Raw genomic sequence first — 15401 nt, forward strand, 5'->3', positions numbered from 1 at the left:
GAAGGGAAGGGAAGGGAAGGGAAGGGAAGGGAAGGGAAGGGAAGGGAGACTGCATGGACATCGGTTCATCAGTCATGTTGGTCATGCTGCTGTCATGTGCTGGTAACCATAACTACATGAAGGTTTGTAAAATGCAGAATAAAGTCCTAAATAGAGAGGTCAACAGGGGAGCATTTTAGGTGAAATCAACACAGGTTACCAAGACAAGCTGATAATTAATGGTCCTGCAGAAATGCATAATTTTAGTCGTTGTTTTTCTGTGCTGATTTTGGGGCTTCTGTGTTAAGAAGGGAGAAGTGCTACAACAGGTAATCAGAGGACATTGTAAAATCTCCATTACTGAAGGTCTAAAAAAGCAGCCTAAAATAACACCTGACAGCCATAGTTCAGGGATGGCAAGACCTGTTCTGAGGGAGGAGGTGTGCTTCTTTAATCCACAGTTTTGTGATGTAAAAAAGATGAGTTCTTCAATGACCTTAAACTGAAAGAGCTAAGGTTAGGTAATCTAACATAAGTTTTTTGTTGTTGTTTTGTTTTGTTTTGTTTTAGTTTATTTATTTATCTGTTTTGTTTTTGATCAGTCAATGTATATATTCACTATAATAGCATTATGGATACCTTTTCCAGATAATTCTTGATTTTAAAAATACAGAGACTTCCATTTTGTCAACAGATGAAGCCTGTTGATGAACAGACTCATTAAAACCATTCAATCTTTTCTCAGTATAAGCACATTATTCTACTAAAGAAGATGCCTGTGTCTTAATTCTTCATGAACAAAACTATTTTGTCAGAGGAAAATAGTCGGGAGAGATTATGTTTCATATTTGACACAGCTGTACTGCATCAATGATACTATCTTGAATTTCAGATTAATTTAATTGAGATCTGATGAACAAAATTAGTTGTCCTAGTCTAATTATAATTTCATTTGAATGGTTTAGTAAATAATACAACATAAATTGTGGTTGACTTGATCTTTCTGCAGCCTGAGTCTTAGTTGTGTCTGTCTCTTTCCTTCTGCCCATGTAAAACACAGGCAGTGACCACAGAGTATGAGCACTGGAGTTGCTCTTTAATGCTGTTTACTGAAGCAGTTTCACTGCAGGACAAATTCCAAAGTTAGTGAGATGAAAGACTGAAGAAAGTATACAGTTATTGGAGACAGGCTGGAGAAGCAAACCAGTGTTAGTGATTGTATAATGCTGAATATGCTTTAACGCTGCAAATGAAAGCAGTGATGATCTGATGTGCTTGATAATTTAAGAAGTGAATTTCCAAAACACTGGTTATGAAATACATGTATGAGCACAGAGAACAGTCCTGGTAATCTCTGTGTAAAGTACCTCTCTGATTTAGTTTTCATATGATATAAATTTTCCAGCTTAATTGTTAAGTGTTACAGTTCCTGAAGGAGAGCAGCCTGACCCCATCTCATAAAAACAGGTGTTTGAAATATGAATATATTTTTGATGCCAGATAATTTGCTAGTTTTCAAGTGTTGTCTTCTCATGATTTAATAATTACAGCCATCTAAGTAATGAAAAACAACCAGTCTCCGATCCCCCCAACACCCACTCCAGCCTGAAAGTCTGAGAAATACATGGGAGAGCTATCTAGAAGAGAATGCAAAGGGAAAAATGCTTTTAACTCTGCTGTAAGTCTCCTGTTCTTTGACTCTGTTTCTATTTCTGCACATCATGCACCCTCTATGTCTTTTTCCTTATTTATCAGATCCTTTTGCTAACCATCCTGCAACAAGAGCAGAGCTATGCAGCTGTGTGTCCTGCCTCAGACTGTTTTGATCTTTGATTTGCTGGCAACCAGAGAGTTTTGTTCCATTGTTGCATGCACACTGAGAGCACTTCATTAACCCTCCTTACCGATTCATTGGAGGGTTGCACTAGACCTGAGACTGTATGAGAGCAGCCAGCAAGTTTTCCAGTTTAAATCTTGGAAAGCTGGATATCTGAAAGTTGGATACATGGAGACTGGAGAAACTTGACAGAAAATTCCTAAAAGCACACAGACTGTCAGAAGATAAGAAGAATTAAGTAATCCTGTTTTGCTGCTTATACAGCATCACAGGACTTGCTTGGGAGAAGTAATAATGAAAATTTTCAGTTAAGTAATGGCTGTATCTTTTGTTCGCATCTGAAAGGCAGGTCATTAGCTCGTGAGTTTTTTGTCTTTTAACAGCTGAATTTCCTGGCGTACATATAATCTCTAGCTGTGTTGGGTTGTTTATTTTAGATGGAAGTACCTAAGTCTTTTTCCTGTGATGCCACTTGCTTGCAACACTGTTCTCTGTTCTCTCAGGCAGACCTTACTCTCGTGGGTATTTCTTATTGTTGCTTTTGTTGCTGCAGCTAATGTCCTCCCTGTAAATTTTATTTCATTTTATTTTACTTTATTTTATTTGAACAGAAGGATCTGTCAGTTCTTTTGTCAATCACAGCAAGGTGATTTTCACACACACACAGAGAATAGGATTTTGCAGAATATTGGAAGATAGGGCTAGTCAAACACAGGTAATCCCACAGGTTTCAGATATTGTTGGCCGTGTCTTTGACATTGCAATAGGTCAACATCTAAAACCTTAAGAGATACATACATATGTGTTTTGTAGATTATTTGAATTTTACTTCATTAGATTTACTTATCAGTATGGGCAAAGAAACAAAAAGGATAAAGAAGCCTCATTTACTCTTTAATATACTGTAAACTCATCAATAGAAGAGTATGAAAAACATGCACAGTCAGCATTAATACAATAAACACACAAACAAAAAATATTCATTCCATATAGAAATATGTATTTCCTTTTAACCCTGGTATATCTGCACATGCCTTCCCTTGGCAGCAGCATCTCACTCTCCCAAAAGATATAACAATGCCATGGTCTGTGTACTGCTTGCTATACTTTTAAACCAGTTATATGAAGGATTAAAAAAAAAAAGAAAAAAAAAAAAAGCATGCAATAACAGTGAGTTCTTCTTTCAGCTAGCTACATTAATAGCTCTACTCCCTTGGAGTTGGCCAGTGAACCAATATTTTTTTTTTTTCCTTTTTGTGTATCTCATTTTAGATGATTACACTTTGCTTCCCATGATATTTCTTATTGTAGCTAAAACCATGGACTACCATGTATTGGCTTAGGGCAGGGACGCCATTTGCTTTTTGCCTTATACATGAAATGTGAATGGGAAGATCAAGCAAATCAGTTGGGATTCCTCAGCCTGGCTGGACAGCCATGCAAAAAAAAGGGAACACACTTTTCCTTGTTCTGTGTCTGTGCTCATTGACATCACAAAGAATCACAGAATGTTAGGGATTGGAAGGGACCTTGAAAGATCATCTAGCCCACATGTAATGCAATGTGGAGGCCAGGATGTGTAGAACAAGCAGCTAATATGATGGAAGCCATCCAGAGGCTATCAACTACACCCAAAAAAAGTGGAAAGGATCATGACTGCTTTCTCATTAGATTTACAATAGTTAAGTCAGAAGGGACCTACAAAGATCATCTAGTCCAACTGCCTGAACACGTCAGGGATAACAAAAGTAAAGCATATTAATGAAGGCACTGTCCAAAGCGTCTTGACCATTGATGGGCATGGAATATCAACCACCACTCTAGGAAGCTTGCTCGAGTGTTTGACCACACTTACAGTCAATAAATTTTTCTTGATGCCCTGTCTGAACCTCCCTTGGCTCAGCTTTGTACCGTTCCCACACATCCTGTCATCATGGAGGGCAAGCAGGCAATCAGGCCCAGTCAGCATGAATTTATGAAAGGCAGGTCCTGCTTGACTAACTTGATCTCCTTCTATGACAAAGTGACATGCTGGGTGGATGAGGGAAAGGCTGTGGATGTGGTTTACCTTGACTTCAGTAAGACTTTTGACACTGTTTCCTACAGCATTCTCCTTGAGAAACTGGCTGCTCTTGGCTGGGACTGGCGTATGCTTCATTGGGTTAGAAACTGGTTGAGTAGCTGGGCCCAAAGAGTCGTGGTGAATGGAGATAAATCCAGTTGGAGTCTGGTCACTAGTGGAGTCCCCCAGGGCTCAGTACTGGAGCCAGTTCTCTTTAATATCTTTATCGATGATCTGGATGAGGGGATCAAGTGCACTCAGTGAGTTTGCAGACTACACCAAGTTAGGTGCATGTGTTGATCTGCTCAAGGGTAGGAAGGCTCTGCAGGAGGATCTGGATAGGCTGGACCGATGTGCTGAGGCCAACTGTATGAGGTTCAACAAGGCCAAATGCTGGGTCCTGCACCTGGGCCACAAAAACCCCAAGCAGAGCTACAGGCTGGGAGATGAGTGGTTGGAAACCTGCGTGGAAAAGAAGGACCTGGGAGTATTGGTTGTTAGTTGGCTGAATATGAGCCAGCAGTGTGCTCAGGTGGCCAAGAAGGCCAACAGCATCCTGGCTTGTATAAGAAACAGTGTGGCCAGCAGAGCTAGGGATGTGATTGTCCCCCTGTACTTGGCTCTGGTGAGGCCGCACCTTGAGTACTGTGTTCAGTTTTGGGCCCCTCGCTACAAGAAGCACATTGAGGTGCTCGAGCAAGAGAAGGGCAACGAGGTTGGTGAGGGGTCTGGAGAACAAGTCTTATGAGGAGTGGCTGAGGAAGCTGGGATTGTTCATCCTGGAAAAGAGAAGGCTCAGGTGTGACCTTATCACACACTCTACAGGTACCTGAAAGGAGGCTGTAGCGAGGTGGGGGTTGGTCTATTCTCTGCCCAGGGAAGTGGTTGAATCCCTGGAGGTCTTTAAAAGATGTTTAGATGTAGAGCTTAGGGATATGGTTTAGTGGAGAACTTCACAGAATCACAGAATAGTCTAGGTTGGAAGAGACCTCCAAGATCACCGAGTCCACCCTCTGACCTAATGCTAACAAATCTTCCACTAAACCATAACCCTAAGCTCTACATCTAAATGTCTTTTCAAGACCTCCAGGGATGGTGACTCAACCACTTCCCTGGGCAGCCTATTCCAGTGACTAACAACTCGTTCAGTAAAGAAGTTCTTCCTAATATCCAACCTAAATCTCCCCTGGCGCAACTTTTTTCATCCTGTTACCAGGCACGTGGGAGAATAGACCAACCCCTTGTTAGTGTTAGGTCAGAGGTTGGACTCGGTGATCTTGGAGGTCTCCTCCAACCTAGATGATTCTGTGATTCTGTGATTCAGTGACCAGGAAGCAGAGTCTGGCACCTCCCTCTCCACCTCCCCTCCTCAGCAACTTGTAGAAATAAACAAAGTGTCCTGTCAGCTTCCTGTTCTCCTGACTAAACAATCTAAGTGACCTCTCAGCCCTTTTACCAGCTTTGTTGCCCTCTGCACACATTCAAGTAACTTACTACATTTTTAATATTGTGGAGCACAGAACTACACACAATATTCAAGGTGAGGCTGTGCCAACACTACATATAGTGGCAGAAACACCTCTTTTGACTGGCTGGTTATGCTGTGCTTAATGCACCCCAAAATGCAGCCTGATCTCTTTTGTTATTTAACCCTGGCAGGCAGCTCAGCACCACACAGCCACTCACTCACTCTGCCCATGTGGAATGGGGGAGAAAATCAGATAGGTAGAAGTGCAAGAACTCCTGGGTTGAGATAAAAACAGATCTTTAGGTAAGGCAAAAGCTATTTGTGCAAGCAAAATAAAACAAGGAATCCATTTGCCACCTCCAATCAGTAGGCAAGCGTATAGTCACTCCCAGGATAGTAGGGCTTATCACATGGAACAGTTTCTTGGGAAGACAAATGCTATCATTCCTGACATCCTTCCCCCCATCCCCGTCCCCCTTCCCTACCCCCCCAACCCCCATCCCCGTCCCCTTCTTCTTTACCCCAGCTTTTATTACTGAGTGTGGCATCATATAGTATGGGATATCCTTTGGCCAGCCTGGGCCAGCTGTCCTGGCTGTGCCCCTGCCAGCTTCTTGTATACTCCCAGCCTCCTCACTGGCAGAGCATGATGAGAAGCTGAAAAGTCCTTGGCTCTTTGAAAGTACTGCTTTGCAACAACTAAAGCATTGGTGTTTTATCACCCATTTTCATCAAAAATTTCATCAAAAATCCAAACATGGCACTGTTAGAACCTCTGTGAAGAAAATTAACTTTCCCAGCCAAAACCACAACACCTTCTTGGCTGCCAGGGCACGCTGCTGGCTCACATTGAGCTTACTGTTGAGCAGCAGCCCCAGATCCCTTTCTGCTGAGCCACTCATCAGCCACTCATCTCCCTGTCTGTACGTACGTCTGGCAGTGCTCTGTCTCATGTACAGAACCTGGCATTTTCCTTTGTTGAATTTCATACTATTCACGACTGCCCAATGCTCAGATGTGCTGCACCAGGGGACCTGACAAGGGAATACGCAATGGAATACTCAGGGGAAGAACTTAAGAAAATTGAAAAACTGTTTTTGTTGATTTCTGAGCACCTATTTCTGAAAGAAATAGAATATGTATGCAAATGAAAAAGAAATATTATGTACCTGAATTTTCCTTAGGCAGATCTGTTTTGTATGCACAAAGCTGAGGGTGAGGCTTGCATTGGAATTGGTAACAAAGTTACACATTTTGCCAAATCTGATAGAGCAAAAAACTCATGGTGTCCCCACACCTATATGTCTCTCCTGTCTCTGTCACCCCTACTTAGACTTCAGGGAGATTAGGAAATGTTGCCAGGGAGAAGATGCCCCATTCTGGCTATAGGTGTGCTCATGTCTAAGTCCATTTGTCACCACAATTGAATTGTTGCTCTGAGACTTTGTGATGGAAATACAAAAAGAGAGTGAGATAGGAAAAGCAGAAGAGGGGCTTTACAACTGTGATCTGCCATGGCAGCCAGGGTAAACTGCCGTTCAGCACCCAGAAGGCAGGTCTTGAAACCCCAAGTAAATAATTGCCTCCTACTGTACATGTGAATTCCCGAATGTTTGTAAGAGCTGGAGGTTTTAGCTAGGCTCCCCACATGGGACTGACTAGGGTTCATCTGAGCCTCGTGCCTGGCAGCCAGTATAGTTCTTAAGAAGAAAAATCAATCCTTAACCATGGCTCTTGGTAATGGGTAAGCAGTGTTATTTAAAAGGAGTGCCAAAATAATTAATCCCTGTAACAATACCAAGCATATTTTTTTTGTTTGTTTTGCGTTCTGAATGGGACACTCTGCAAGAATCCAAGGAAGATACGGGAGTTTTTCTTTTTCTGTGAAATTCCAGCATTTCCACTCTGGAAGTTCAGTAAATCCTCTGAAGCAGTTTGTATTAAATTGCTGTGATGTTGTGATTCCCAGAGCAATTCTATTTATGGGCCTGATCAAAAATGTGTTGAAATCATTCCATTGATTTCCTTTGGCTTTGGATCTCTCCCATTAAGTTTAAACACAACCTCAAAGTATACTTTGTTCTGGAATTAAAGAGGCTTGTACTCTTTTCCCAAAACAGATCAGTTGCATCTATTTGGAGAAATAGCATACTTGCTATTTCATGGTAGCGCTTATCCATAGTAACTAAAATTCCTGCTTGAAGGTTTAACTTTGCTATTTACCAGTACATCTATGAGTTTGTTAACCTATCTGCCTCAGCCTGCCATTCATGTCAGGAAAAAGATTCACTGTTTTGCAGAAGAGGATTTATCAGAAAGGCAGTTTCATGAAATCAGAAGTATTCATTTTCATTATGCTGGCAGCTTGTCACCACAGACTTGGGCAAAAAGGTCTGGTGTTATCTTTTTTGTACATGGACATGAAGTTAGATATTCCAAAAGGTCTGAATGCCAAATGTTTTGTGGCTTTGATAAAACCACATCATTAAAGTTCATGTAGTGCCACAGTGTATGATTCAGTTCAATGTAATGGGAAGGAGTGTATCTGTCTGCGTATAATGAGTTAGGTAGGTTAAATCCTCTAAGAAAGGAACTGCAGGATCCTGTAGCTTATTTAAAGAAAGTCTAGCTCATTCACCCTATCTCAGAGAAAATCCGTGAATAGTATGTCAGTTCTTTAAAGAAGCTACCTAGAATATTGAAGGGTAGCATGCTGAGCAAATGGTTCAGTTTAGACACAAAGTTCATTTTTATTTTGCCAGCCCTTTCATGTAATGAGTAAAGAAAAAAAGAAAGTTTTATCATTCTGAGTCAGACTGAATTTCACTTAGAAAGCCACCTGAATTGCCTGAAATTAATCCCATTTACAACATATTTCCGTATTTTCTATGCACCAGAAGAGACTGTACTTCTTGAACTACAGATGGTGTACTAAGACAAGACATTTGATCTTGGCCAGTCTCTTATCAAGGTGTTCTTCCACTGGTGAATTGGGTGTCACAAAATATGTTATTCCCACTGTACTCTAACATGTTTTGTGCTTTCCTTAAGGAGTCAGCCATCCTTTTAATTTTGAGATTTTTGTTTCAGAACAAGAGCACTGCAACAAGAATAGGTGGAAGTGTGTCAGAACAACCAAAATGGTGCTCACACGTTGCCCATATTCACTGTACTATTATTATATAGGTTCATTTATGGAGGGAGATTTAGAAGTAAAGAGAAATCACAAGTAGTGAGAATTCAGTAGTAATCTCTTAGAGAGCTAGAGTATCAGGCTACCTATTGGTTACACTGTTAGTTATTTAGATTGGTGGATGTTTATGGGGAAACAAATATATTCAATTTAATTGAGTCCTTGTAGAAAGTTTGTTTTCTTAAGTGGAGCTCACCTAAAATTTAAGTCTGGTACTGGCACCAGAAAAAAACAAAAACAAAAACAGAGTAACACTAATGATATGTAAAAGATTAATCACATGAAAAATGACATCAGATTACAGACGAGCAGTTTCCTGCAATGATCAATTGATGAATGTCCATGATGAATGACATGAAAATCCACATGTTACGACATGTTTCTGAATATCTAAGAACGTCTTCTTAAGAAAATTTGTCTCTGTATTGATCTATAAATACCCTTAGTGCCTTATCAGTTCTTATGATTGAGTAGGCAGGAGGTATGTTTCATTATACTATATGAAATATTTTCTACTATTCCTTTAAAGTCATGCTGGAATTTTGGAATTTGGGTATTACTTTTGGCTTTCAGACATTTTCATATTTGTGAAGTCTGCTTGACAGGATGCAGGAAGTTGTTTAAAGCTGTAAAATCATGTAGAGAAACCTATCAGAATGGAAATGCATGGCAGCCACTCTGTAGATGGACTGAGGACCTTCTTTGTATGTGTTATGAACATACTGTTTTGGATTTCTCCTCTATGTAAAAAGAAACAAACAAACAAACAAACAAAAACTGTCAGTTTTGATAGTAAAAACTGTAGTGAATTGATATTGTGCTGGGAAATGAATTAGTTTTCTGTCTGCTTTGATATAATGGCTAATAGAAAGCTTCCAGAATGGGAGGATGCACTTTTAAATGTTGACTTTGCATTGAGAGTTAACAGTTTCAAAGGTATGATCAACTGGAATATCTGTGAGGCTTTACCTTAAAGAGGTAATCAGTTAAAAAGGTGTTCTAGTGTATGTGGCAAGCCAGTAATCAGTCAGTTATGTGTTTGTTTCTACAAGGACAGTTTTTGGCAGATAGTGAATGGTTGTTTTGTGTCTGTGGAGCAGAGACTAAACCACAGTGTTGCATGCCTGTAGATTACTTTTGCCAAGTAAAGAATCATTTTCCCATGGGAGAAAAAATGTGCACCTGACAGCATCTTTTTTATTCCATTTACATCAAAAAACATTTATTAAACTATAGTTCAAAATGGGTATTTTAACTATCTAGAGATCTACAGACATATTTTAAAATTATCCATCACATAGAAAAACACGTGAAGAAATGTTTGGAGTAACCTTTCTTTGTACACATATTTGTACACATATTTGTATACATATTTGTACGTATATTTCAGGCCTAATACCTTCTATACAATCATACAAATAATAATAATAAAAAAACAATAACCACCAGCTATTCAGTCTCAGCTTCCCCTTAGCTTTGTCATCAAGCATGATATGTGCATATTGAATTTCTAAAATATATTTAATGGAAGCTCAGAAAAAAGGCAGAAGTCTTTTGCATATATTTTTCTGCTAACTGTTGATTATTGTTAACATGGAACTGAAGCCTACTGTCTCTGACTTATAGCTTATATGAAGAAAATTAGTATGAATCGCAGAAAATTCTAGATACATTTGCTTTTGTCTATTATTTTGAACCAGCAGAGAACAATAATGTGCTTTCAGATGGTTTGTTGCTTTAATAACATTCTATTCTCTTTGAGTAGAAATTTGTGTAACATTGCCATTTCAGGGCAAGAATTTGTGAAATGAATTAACAAAATTTGATCCTGCATGTGATAACAATTTGAACGGGTCAAATTGTTAGATCTGAAGTTTTAATCATGCTACTGTAACACAATGCTTATTAATTTATGTGATGCATTTATTTATTTTTAATGTTATTTATCAGAGCTAGGCAAATCAAAGTTGAGCAAAAAAATGAGTTCTATGTCTGGTAAAGCATAATGGAATCCAAGGGAAATGAGGAATTTTGAAATTGGTAAATTTATGTGATTGTCATTTAATTTTCTTTTTATGGGTTCTCCAAGTAAATACTCTGTAATAATCATGCTTTCCCTCCCTCTTCCTCTTCCCCTTCCCCTGACAGTATGTTTTTCACTTCAGAATGAAGGAGGTTTCACTACTGCGTAGGCTCAGCCAAAGAACTTAAGAGTGTTTTATCACTTGATTCATATCGCATGCTCTCCAAAAGGCAAGTCTATGCCATGCCAGAAATGAGTACTGAGAGCAGTTTGTTATGAACACAGATTGTAACATAAGAAATTTAATTTGTGTCGCATTACAAGGAATATAGTTTTACTTGAGCTGTGTTGTTGCCTAGATTTTTATTGATTAAATAAGTCATTTTATCTATTTCATAACCACTTGTTATTATACCTGTTTTATACACCTGTTCTAGCAAGATGGCACTGAAGTTATTGGTTCATGGAGTAATCATTATAGAAACAGAAAATAATGACTGGAGGTCAAGTTCTAGCTATATATTCCATATGGCAACTACTGTAAGGGATGGTAGTTTGTATTAGAAGGAGATCTTGTCTCAACATTTGCCTTCCACCACATCCAGGATTTAATCTGAGCTGTTTTTCACTTGCAGCCTTTCTACTGAATTGTGGAAACTAACCGCAGCTGTTAGCAAAAGCTTGGTTTGGCTTTCGTACCTGCTAATACTTTTGATGATATCAATGTTTGTACATCTTTCAAACCTAGTGTTGTTTCAGCTGAGCTGGAAGCCTGCTCATTGATATCAAGTGACAGGAGACAAAAAAGTGCCTTCAACTAAAGCAAAATCAAGTAAGAAATTCATTCTCATTGTTTGTTTCCAGTTGGTTCATCAGCCCTATGAATATTTGGTCCTGTGTGACAGGAGATTTAAATGGCTTGTTCGAAAGAAACCTACATTTTATTATTTATTTATTTATGTATTTATTTATTATTCTTATTTTTTTTTCCTGACATGTCAGTGCCATTCATGTCCCGCTGGATTATCTGATAAATGTATTATCTCTAACCTATCTATCTTCAAAGAAAACTCATGGAACCCATTTTTTCCATTGTGCTGATCAGGGAAGTGTTATATGGAGAGACCAAAATTAAGGTCATAAAGGGTTTAGACAGCTTTCTGCCAGTTTGGTTGTCTAGATCCAAAAGTGCAACAAGTAGCTGCTTAGCCCTGAAGCTTCCTAAAACTATGTGGGTATGTAATTCTTGAATCATCAGGAAAGTTTTGTGGGACTTAATGAGAGAGATTTGCATATATAAAGAGCCACATTGGTGCGTAGCTAATGACTTTAAGTTAGGTTATTGCCTGCACTATTGTGTGCTGAAGTTTAGAAGAAAAGGAAAACTACAGAAATACTCTCTCTTGGGATCCACTGGTAAAATCAGCAGCAGAGTGTATGTTGCATGTCTTCATATACAATATATCAGGAATATTCACCATCTTCTCCATTTTAGAAGAGTGTCAGGCTTATTTTATGCCTTATTGCCCCTCAGCTCAGATTGTACAGACTTGAGAACAGAGGCAGAGAGCTTCCTGCAGTGTCTTCTGTTTGTGGATTTGAAACAGCTATCACAGCAGTGCAGTCCTTCATCTTAATACGTGAAGCTAGATGGAGTCATAAACAACTTCTGGGACACAGACCAGTCAACCTGGTGGCATTACATGGTTGGCCTCTACCCCACCTTTTTGTCTGTATCACTCAGTAAACTCCTTTTATTCATCTTATGCGTGTGGTTTGCTTCAAACATCTTCACTAATAGCTTATTACCTTCCTACAGAAAAGGTTTACTCTTTAACAGTTACCCTATGACCAAGGAAAAAACTGTTGGACCATACACTGTGCTGTTTCAGCATCTTACTGTTTACTCAAAAAAAAAAAAAAAAAAAAAAGGCAAAAAAAATAATCAAAAAAAGAAAAGCAGAGGCAGAGGCAGAATTTGGCAAAAACCCAGTAAGGCAATACCCTTTTTGCTATTTTATTATAGCTCTCTTATGAGGGAGCATGTAGTTTTCTCCACATGGGCACAGATTTCAGCAAAGGGAAATGTAATGAGGCAGGAAAGAAGTTGGATGTTGACAGGAAAAATGAAGGAAACCAGTAACTACATAGATAAATATCAGAACATATTGCAAGTGGTCACAGCCACAGAAGGAGCTGGAACAATCTCTTTTTCTTTCATAAAAAGCCATGTTTCTATAGGAAGTCACATGGAGTTCCTGTTATGTCCAATTTAAAAACAAATCTAAAATGTCAGCCCCCCTGTGCAGTCTGCACATTTCTAAAGATTGTTGAGCAGATATGATTTAATGTCTGTTTTAATGTCTGTTTTTCCTATTTCTCTGCTAAGTCTGAGTTTTCTGGGGCAATGAAACAAACCACAAAACACCAACCTTACTTGGAAATTGGAAGGTGATTAGTATAAGTCTGGGAAGATGTTGGTGAATGGCTGGAATCAGCTAAAGATGTAAACAGAGTTTAGGATGAGGTCTATAAATGATAAAATACATTTTCATTAGGTAAAACATGTGATAGTTTACATGTGATTCTATGTGGTCCAGAGACAGTAACTCCATGGACATGCTTCAAGGATATGTAGGATTGATCATTTTCTAATTGTTTGTGCCATTTGTGTATGAAGGGGGTCTCACTTAAAAATCCAGATTTTGGTATACATTTTGTCTTGTTTAGCGCAATTGTGATCCTCAGCTTTGAATGTGTCATACCCAGTTTTGCTCAGATACTGCTATTGAATTACTCTGCATAAAAGCACAAAAATTGAATTTTGGGAAATAAAGGTTGCAATGGTCAGGGTAGTGCTCTGCAAGTTATAAAAAGCTATGGCAAAACCTGAAAATTTCCATGCAGTTTTAATAAAGAATTTGATTTAATTTCAGTCTCCCTTTAGCTACAACCTGGAGAAATATAATTACAAAATATAATTGGTGTGATAAGAAAAACTGCTACAATTTTGTCTGAAAAAGAATATGTAAACCAAACCTACTCTGCCCAAATTGGAAAACGTGTAGTATATTTAAGATTTAGCATTAATTTTGAAATAGTCAGTCTGACAAAGAGTAATATGCAGCTTGATCTCAAAATTGAAAAAGCTGCAGACAAGAATAGGAAAATGAAATTAGTTTTCAAAGAGATGTATGGAGACACACATGGAAGAGCAAAACTCATGAAATGCTAACACGTATAATACTGAGGGTTATGACTGTTCCCACCTCCCAGCCCACACAGAAAAGTGTCTGTTGTTTTTATTTATTTATTTATTAAAACAGAAGCTCCACAGCTCTGAGTCTATTACCAAAATGAATGGATTCAATATCTGTTCAATGATGTGTTCAAAATGAAAGCAACATCATTAAATGTCAGAGATGTTTTTAGCACATTTTACTTCTCACCAGAATAAAACAGGCATTATCTCACCAGGTGCTTTCAAAACTTACACGCTATTCTGTGTCTTTAGGTGGTGGAAATGCTATGCCCAGAAGGCAGGAGGCAGCACTTCTAATGTGCATGCCTGTGAGGACACCGGTGTTCAGCCCTCCATTCTGAACTCAGACAGCACTGCGGCATGCACACAGATTTTGCTGCTGCTGCAAACCTGGGATCACGGCTGCGACGCAGAGATCCTGCTGGATGACTATTTAAACCTGCATTCAGAAGTCATCACTCTGTGCTGCTCGTACAATTGCAGACCATTAGTTTGCTAAGCCCTTCTTTCCCTTTTTCCACCTGTATAATAAGGAAGTGAACGCGATAGCCTGTTAGCAGTATGAGAATGCTGACTTTTAGCCCCATGATTGTATTCAACAAGGGAATGTTCTAACCTTCATCTTCTGGAAGTCTCCTATCTGTTACATGCCTGGAGCTATTACCCACTAAAGGACTTCATATTTTTGAATACTTAAACTGAAAGAAACAGATATGGGAGGAACTACATAAATCCATTATTGCAGCAGAAATATCTTTCTGCTTCAGGCATAGAAGATAAATTGCCACCAAAGTGATACAAAGTTGGTTTGATTATTTCATTGGATCAAATATATCATGCTGTCTTGAAATCTCTCTGCTTTCAAGTCAAAATTAAAGAATTCTACCATAACCATATTAGACATTATCATTTGCATATTTTTCATCTCGAAAGAGACTTTTGAAGTTATGTAATGCTTAAGTATTTAATTGTTCTTCACATCATTGAAATATCAAATTATATCCAGAAACAGAGAGGATTCTCTTGCTAGATAGCAGTGATTGACTGTCTATCTGACAAGAACAGAATTCTTATGTCAGGGAAAGAAACAGAATTAGGGAAGTAACTCAAAGAATACTAGATCTTATTTTGTTCAACACCGGGATTTGGGTATTCTTTCTGTTTGAATTTAAGAATACCAATGTTTTACACTTTCACACATACACATACACAAACAAAAGGCAAAAAACGAAACATACAAAAAAAAATATAAAAAAAAATCAGTCACTGAGCTAATATTAACATGTAAAACCACAACTGTGCTGTAATTTTTAAAAATGGTGAAGATCTGCTTCTGCATGGATTTCTTTTGCATAGCTTATCAGTGATAATCTTGATTTAATTGCAAATGCAGATCAAGCAATTAGCAACCTTTCACAGCCTGGGGCTGTGGGGGAGGGTGTGGAACATTTGTAAAAGAAATTCTTCGTACTAAAATTTACCAGGTACAGCTATGAGTTTGATTTAACCATTGAGAATTTGTACAGAATCTGTGAAGTTTCTGAAATCTTTACTGCTTTCCAGATTCATTTTCCCGC

General features: G+C 38.6%; 1 long non-coding RNA gene across 1 annotated transcript in view; it reads right to left on the reverse strand.

Annotated features, from left to right (window-relative positions):
- The window catches only part of LOC118155940, an 18605-nt gene extending 3488 nt beyond the window's left edge, over positions 1 to 15117 (reverse strand). Inside the window, exons 1-2 of the long non-coding RNA XR_004746072.1 lie at positions 15107 to 15117; positions 4315 to 4317 (exon numbers count right to left, since the gene is read on the reverse strand). This is a non-coding gene — a long non-coding RNA (uncharacterized LOC118155940). The remainder of the gene's footprint in view (positions 1 to 4314; positions 4318 to 15106) is intronic.
- Positions 15118 to 15401: the final 284 nt, after the last annotated feature.

Source organism: Oxyura jamaicensis, chromosome Z, assembly GCF_011077185.1.
Source record: "Oxyura jamaicensis isolate SHBP4307 breed ruddy duck chromosome Z, BPBGC_Ojam_1.0, whole genome shotgun sequence".
In the NCBI taxonomy this organism is placed as follows: Eukaryota; Metazoa; Chordata; class Aves; order Anseriformes; family Anatidae; genus Oxyura; species Oxyura jamaicensis.